The following is a 7,634-nucleotide window of genomic DNA, read 5'->3' as shown; positions in this document are numbered from 1 at the left end:
CCCTGGCATTTGGCTGAGGTCGGGAGGCTGCGGTGCGAGTGACGCCCCAGGAGGCGTGCGGGAACCTCAGCTTCGTGCAGCCGGCAGCTTCTCTGCCTCTGGGGGCCCCAGGTGCGTCCTCCGGAGACCTCTGGGTGCTGTGAGAACCAGCCCGTCTACCACTTAGCACACGAAAATTTATTCACCTTTAACCGGCAAGAGGGGAAACTGAGACCAAAGACTGTCCCTTCCCTGGGAGGGAGGCCTTCACAGGGAATGGCTGGGGGGCGGGGAGCTTCTTCGGACTCCCGGTGGGGTCGATTCTCCTGAGTTTTGGGGACCCTGGAAGGCAGTAACTGACTTTGGCAGAGGGAGGAACACAGCCCGTCGGGTCCAGTGGCACCCTCTGCTCTGCCCCGTGGGGACCAGGTGGCTGCGTGGGGGCCAGCGTCTCGCTGGCCCTGCCTCCATTATGTGTGTGAGGGTCGCCCGCTGGCCCCTGCCGTCCCCTCGTTGGAGGTGGCCTGTTGCTCCCAGGGCCACCTCAGGTCACCAAAGCGGCCTGTGGTGCCCATCCAGGCCCCAGGTGGCCACATCCAGCTCCGAGAGGGCTCACCTTGCCTTGGGCAGAGCTCTGGACTGGCCAGGGCGGCCCCTTTAGTCATCATTCCAACTGTCGGGGTGCTCACAGCGCCCCTGCCTTCCCAGGGCCCAAGTCAGGCCAGGCCAGGCGCTTCTGGGTCAGGGCCTTGTGCTGTGTGAGGGGGTCCTGTCCTCAAGGAAGGCCAGCGTGAAGAAGTAGGGCGTGTCACTGTGCTCACAGTCACCTTGTTCTCTGGAGGCCCCTGAATGTCCAGCTTCCTCGTGGACGCAGAGGTTGGGGGTTGTGGGGACGTGCGGGGCTTGCTCTTGGGGCACTGCCCCGGCCCCGTCGCGGCCGTGCTGGTCACTGCCCCAGGAGGGGTGCTGGCTGCAGTCGTCACAGGGCAGGAGGGGTGTCGTGGGCCTGGAAGTGCTCTCTTCAGTGGGCTGGGCAGAGCCAGTGGCTGGGACCTCAGTGGGTTTGCAGGGCCGTGCCTGTCGTGTGGCCCTGCGGGTGGCCCAGGCAGGTGTTGAAGCAGAGAGGACCCAGCATTCCGGCTCAGAGCCGATGTCTGGGGGCCACTTGCCTGTGGCCTCGTGGTTCACTGAGAGGCTCGGGAGGGAATTCCGTCACTGTGGCTGCAGCCGATCCTGAGGACTGTCCTGGGCTGGGGACAGGCAGGCCAGACTCGGAGCCTCCGGGGCCCCCAGCGGGAGGCCTGAGGCCGTGGCCCCCTCGTGCCACTGCTCCTTGGCCTTCAGGATGGCCGGGCCGGGCGAGGGGCTGGGCTGCTCGTGCTGGGCAGGTGGGCCAGGGAGAGCCAGCCCATCTTCTCTGGGGAGTGTCTTGATGCCGGGAGGGGTAAGGGGAGGCCTGGGGGCTGGGGCAGGCCGCTCCAGGCCCAGGGGCCTCGTGGGGAACTCTTCAGGTTTTGCTGGAAATGTACAGGCCAGGCCAGCTTCCCGACCAGGCCGTCCGGCCTGCGCAGGGTGGGCCGGTGGGGCCCTGCATGGCGGCCCCAGCCCAACACTGGAAACAGCTCGCCAGGCCGCCGACCGCTGGCTGTCCTGATGCCCAGCCCTGGCCTGGCCGGCCGAGTCTTAGAGCAGAAGAGCAGATGGATGGGGGTGAGGAGGAAGGCCTGGGGCTCGCCCCACCGCTCACTGCCCCAGAGGGTGACTCCGGAGGAGACTGCTACTCAGTGCCCCTGAGGGAAGCAGGTCCCACTTCGTCCTGCGTAGCTTGGCCATCGAGGCCTGCAGCTGCCTGAGCACCACGTCGTCCTCCAGGGCCCAGGCCCGGGACAGCGTGTCCTGCAGGAACTCCTGCAGGCCTTCCAGGGGCAGCTTCAGGAGGCGTTCTGGGGGTGCGGACGCCATCAGGCCAGCGGGGGCCCCACCGGGAAGACTCAGCTCCCCACCCTGGGGCACCTCCCGTGGGCGGCGGCTGTGTTCCGCTGGGCATCACACCTGTAGGTCTGCTGTGCCCGGGAGAGCCATGGGCAGGGCCACTGCCAAGGGCGTGCTCCGGAGGGCGGCCTCTGGGCTCCTGTGCTGGCCAGCCTGCCTCCTCTGCGGCCTGCACACCACGCTCGGGGACCTTAAGGACTGTGTACACCATGGCCGTCGGCATGTGCTTGCTCTCCAGGATGTAGGCATCCCAGAGCTTCAGGGTCAGCGCAAAGGGGGTCTGTGGGGACAGCAGGCCCAGGAGGGGCAGCTTGAGCAGGGCACGGTGGTGGTCCCAGCACAGGGTAAGAACCCGCCACCGGCCTCCGGCCCCTGCAGTCGCCCGGGCTGCATCAGACAAGCTCCTGCAGCTCCTCATCTGGTGGGGCTCGTCCCGGTGGGGCCGTGGCTCCTGGACTCAAGGTCCTGAGGATCTGGCCAGCACGACCCCTAGTCTGGGGGCAACAGAGCCTGTCCACGCTCGGTGGGAACACCGCAGTGGAGCAGAACGCTGGCTTGCCCACCCCCGGGCTGACCCAGCCTTCTGATGGCAGCCAAAGCAGAAACGGCTGGGACTTCGAGATGCCCTGCGCCCACCAGGAGGGCTCTGGGCTGCTCCTGGACGCCCCGCGGGAGGGGCATGGCATGTCTGGGGTGTGGGGCTGGGTCCTCCCCAGGCATCAGGAGGGGTCAGGGAGCACCTCTGGGACTCAGCCTCCTGGGCAGCCTTGCCCGGTCGACGGAGCACTGCAAGAACCACCGGATGGTGTCAGTGCCCGTGGACGTCTGCTCCTCACCCTGATGGAGGGCACGGGCTCGGGGCCTGCGTGCTCGGCTGGAAACGCGCTCGCCGCTCACCCCCCCCACCCCCGCCTCGGGAGAAGGAGAATGAAGCCTGAACCACTGGATGGTGTCAGCGCCCGTGGATGTCTGCTCCTCATCCTGATGGAGGGCACGGGCTCGGGGCCTGCGTGCTCGGCTGGAAATGAGCTCGCCGCTCACCCCCCCCAACCCCCCCTCGGGAGAAGGAGAATGAAGCCTGCAGGAGGCCAAGCCCCTGCGGTGGCTGTGGGACGGCGCCTCTGTGCGGGGGCAGGGGCGATGCATCTACTCACCAGGTGTCCTTGCAGCTGGGGGAGGGCGCTGCCTAGAATGTGCTCTTCGTGGGCCTGGAGTCTCAGCAGTTTTGGGAACCCCGGGATGGAGAAGCCCGAGGAGCCCCCGGACCCCCACAAATCAGAGCCGTGTCCAGTGAGGGTGGAGTACCGCAGGCGCCCCCGGCGGTGACCCCAGCGTGCAGGGCCCTCCTGAGCCCTGGCTGGACACGCCCTTCCCAGGCAGGACAGCCTGTGAGGCCGGGGCGGCCGGGGCAGAGGCCCTGCTCCCGGAGGCCCAGCTTGGCTGGCACCCTGGGCTGAGGGGTGGGCAGGCGTCTGGCCCTGGCGCTTGCCCTGGCCGCAGCGGGGCGTGGGGGACCCGGTACAGAGGGACAGGGAGTGCAGCCCACGGGGTGGGTGACGGGGGTGTGCCTGGCCCTCTCCTAGGCTTGGCAGCCAGGCTGGGGGCACGGGAGGGGGTGTTGCTGCCGCCGGGGCTTCGTCTGGCCGTGGGCTCGGAGGGCACTGGGGGGTGGCAGGTGTGAGGCAGAAGGACCAGCAGGGAAGGGAGAGTTGCCTGGACGAGGCCGGGATTGAGGGCCGTGGCTCTAGGACCCAGAGGGCAGCACGGGGAGCCCGTGCCCTTCGCTGATGGGGACATAGACTGGGCCCAGGTCCCCGCCAGCCCACTGCTGGGGGAGCTCTGCAGGGAGACCCCTGGCCCTGATGCACTCCAGCTGTCCTCGGTGGTCACCTACCATGCATGGCATGTTTCTCGTCAGTCATCAGCTGGACCAGCGCCCAGAAGGCGTCCTCCTCACCCAGGAACGTCAGCAGGATCGCCATGACCTGGCTTATGCCCTGGCAGTGTCCACCTCTTGCAAGAGCCAGATGTGCATGGAGGACCCACCTGGAGGCCTCTTCTGCCCCCTCCATACTACCACCTCAGCTCCTGGATGGGCTCCCGCCTGGCCGAGCTCACACTGCCCTGGAGGGGCCCCCTGAGATGCCCTGTGGGCTGGAGAGCCCCTGAGCAAGCTAGGCGCCAGCACCACAGCAGCCCCAAGCCGGAGGCTCTGGGCGCCGTCCTGGGTCCCCTTTCCCAGACGAGGCGAGGGAGGCGATGGGGCCCGGCACAGTCTGGAGGTCCTGCCATGAGGTCAGGCTTGGGGGGCCTGACCTGGGAGAGCACAAGGCCAGGGGGCTGGCCCAAGACCCCACTGTGGGCAGCCCGTGGGGTCCTCTCAGCTGGTATTCCTCGAGGGAATGTTCTGGAAAGAGCAGGTAGAGCAGAGCTGCCTCCCTGGGGGCCCCACAAGAGTTCTGATTACTGGGAACCTTCATCCCTGCCAAGTTTCTGATTAATAATACAGCATTTTTAGGATCAAAACTCGAGTTTCAGGGGTAAAGTCTACATGCAATGAAATATAAGTATCCCAGGTGTACAGTTTGACAAGTTTTTATTTTCTTTATTTTTTCTGTTGGCACACATCACAGTTCAGTCTCGGGGATGTACAGCCCCTTGGGTTTTCACACACGGGCGAGGCCGCCGCATCCGTGCTCCGGCCTAAGATCCCACCCCGTTAGCCCTGGCGGCCGCTGACCCTCCCCCTCCCGGGGCTGTGCTTTTTCCAGAACGCCCTGTGAGTGGAATCACATGTGGGTCTGGATTCCTTCACTTGGCAAAATATGTCTAAGACTCATCCATGCTGTTGAGTGAATCAATAGCTTCTTCCTTTGTGTTCCTGAATTAAAGTCCATTTCATGGAATCCCCCAGTTTATCCATTCCCTCGATGAAGATGATCTTGGTTGCTTCCAGTTTTTGACGATCACGAACAGAGCAGTGAATATTGCATGCAGGTTTTATGTGGGTTTAAGTTTTCAGCTCATTTGGGTAAATACCAAGGAGCATCATTGCTGATCACATGGTGAGAGTATATGTAGTGGGCTTTTTTTGACTGCATTGGGTCTTCATTGCTGCAGCACGTGGGCCCTAGAGCACATGGGCTTCAGTAGTTGTGGCTCGTGGGCTCTAGAGTGCAGGATCAGTAGTTGTGGTGCACAGGCTTAGTTGCTCCGCGGCATGTGGGATCTTCCTGGGCCAGGGATGGAACCCGTGTCCCCTGCATTGGCAGGTGGATTCTTAACCACTGCGCCACCAGGGAAGTCCCAATATGTGTAGTTTTGTAAGAAACCACCCAACTGTCCCCCACAGTGGCTACACCATTTGCATCCCCACCAGTGCTGGATGAGAGTTCCTGTTGCTTCACATCCTTACCAGCACTTTGGTTCTTATTCTGCCTGAGTCCTTAATTAGATATATGATTGGCAAATATTTTCTCCCACTCTGTAGCTTTTTCATTCTTTTAACAGTGTCTTTTGCAGAATGAAAGTTTTACATTTAGATATAGTTCTTTCTCTCATAGGTGTCTTCTGTCTCACCTAACCGGCCTCTTTCCCAGTGTCCATGGCCTCACCCCATCCTGGCGTTCTGGTTTTCTAATGCAACAAGTGAGTTGCCCTGCAAACAAGCCAGAGGTTTAAGATGGAACCAGAAGTTGGGACACAGCCGTGTTTCCTCATTTGTGTATCCAGTAGGCTGTGTTCTCAGACAGCAGTGGCTGGGCCTGAAGCCTAAGATATTTACGATGTGGTGCATTATAGGAAACCTCCCTGATTCCGTGCCCAGGCCTGCAGATGGGCAGGGGTGGTGGGTTGGTGGGGCCCACCAGGCTTATCCTCACACCCTGGGCTCCTGTCTGCGTGAGGCCTGCAGCCTGGGGGCTGTGGGGTGATGGAGGTTCTGAGGGCCAGTGGCGGCTGACTCGCCCTGGGCCCGGCCTTGGAGGTCAGCAGAGACACAGCCACGCTCTGGGCCGAGGCAGGCATGGGGCTTCCCAGCTTCGGGCCCGTGGAGTCTCCTCGGTAGAGGAATCTTGTCATGAGAGGAGCGTGGGAGGTCCAGGGCGACCACTCGGGCAGCACAGCCCACGCCTGCCTTGATGCTCCCGGCGCCGTCTTGGCCAGACCCCTCTTCTCTCCGGGGTCAGGGCTCTGAAGAGCATCTCTTGGTCCAGAGCGAGCTTGATCTGTTGGCTATTCATGTACGCCCCGAACCTGTCACGGCAGAACCTGCTCTCCTGCCCACCCACAAGGTCTCCCCGGCCGGCAGGGTCTTTGCGCCATACCCAGTTACCCAGATTGGAACAGGTTGTTCAGAAAGGAGTGAAGCGTTGGGAGACCCGATATTAGGGCTCCCACTAGGGCTGGATATTAGGGGATTACAGTAAATGCTTCAGGTGTAGCAACAGGGTCAAGGGCACGCATAAGAATCCCTGTGTCTTCGTGTCCCGTCCCGTCCCCACCCCCCCGCAAAATCCCACTCAGCTTTGTGATCTTAGTTCCCCAACCAGGGATCAAACCCTGGCGCTCGGCAGTGAAGGTGCCGAGTCCTAACCATTGGACCGCCAGGGAGTTCCCAAGAATCCAGTTTTTTTTGTTTGTTTTTTTTTTGCGGTACGCGGGCCTCTCACTGTTGTGGCCTCTCCCGTTGCGGAGCACAGGCTCCGGACGCGCAGGCTCAGCGGCCATGGCTCACGGGCCCAGCCGCTCCGGGGCATGTGGGACCTTCCCGGACCAGGGCACGAACCCGCGTCCCCTGCATCGGCAGGCGGACTCTCAACCACTGCGCCACCAGGGAAGCCCAAGAATCCCTGCTTTTAAAATGCATACTGAGAACCTAGGGACGGGGTGAGGCCAGACATCTTGGGTTCTCTGTAAAACACCTGTGCTGGTCAAGTGTGTGGTGAACGCAGGACACAGGACAGGACAGTGTCGCTAGTGTTGGACCTGGGTGATGGAATTTGGGGGTTCGTCACACTTTTAAAAATTAAATGATGGAAATTGTCTAAAAGAGCAGAAATATATAACTAAAAACATCAAGATGGGGCGTCATTTTGACCCCGCCGACCCGCATTCGTTCCATTCGTTCCCCTGGGCTCGGGTCCAGCCTGGTCTCTGGTGCCTGGAGCCCCTCACCTCCCGCGGGGCCCTCTGGGGCCTGTTGAGCCAGTCCAGACCGGTCCCCACTCTCCCCGCGCGCCCCCCGCCCCCCCCCCGCCCCGTGCCCCACACCGCCGCCCTCGTTCCTCACGTGCCCACTCGCGCCCCCTCGAGGCTCAGGCGGCACCGCCAGGCCGGGGGCCGGGCACCCGCCATCCCAGCTTCAGACCCAGGCCCACGCCTCCCCCCGCGGGGCCCCGGGGACCCACCTGATGCCGTAGCGCTCCCGGAACATGATGCGGTTTCGGAAGGCGCGGTTCCCACCCAGGTCGATCTGCTTTAGGTCCTGGGAGTACAGCCGGGCCTGCGGTTTCGGGCTCTGTGGGCGGGGCCAAGGGGCGGGGCAGGCGTCAGGCGGAGCCCGGACCCACGACCACCACCGCCGGACAGAGCGCACGCTGCGAGGAGGCTGGCGGGAGCTGAGCTGTTTCTGCAGAAGCCTCACTGTGCGCATTTCTGAAGCC

The sequence above is a fragment of the Pseudorca crassidens genome, chromosome 9, assembly GCF_039906515.1.
Source record: "Pseudorca crassidens isolate mPseCra1 chromosome 9, mPseCra1.hap1, whole genome shotgun sequence".
In the NCBI taxonomy this organism is placed as follows: Eukaryota; Metazoa; Chordata; class Mammalia; order Artiodactyla; family Delphinidae; genus Pseudorca; species Pseudorca crassidens.
The sequence above is the reverse complement of the archived record's forward strand: the minus strand, read 5'-3'. Positions refer to the sequence as shown.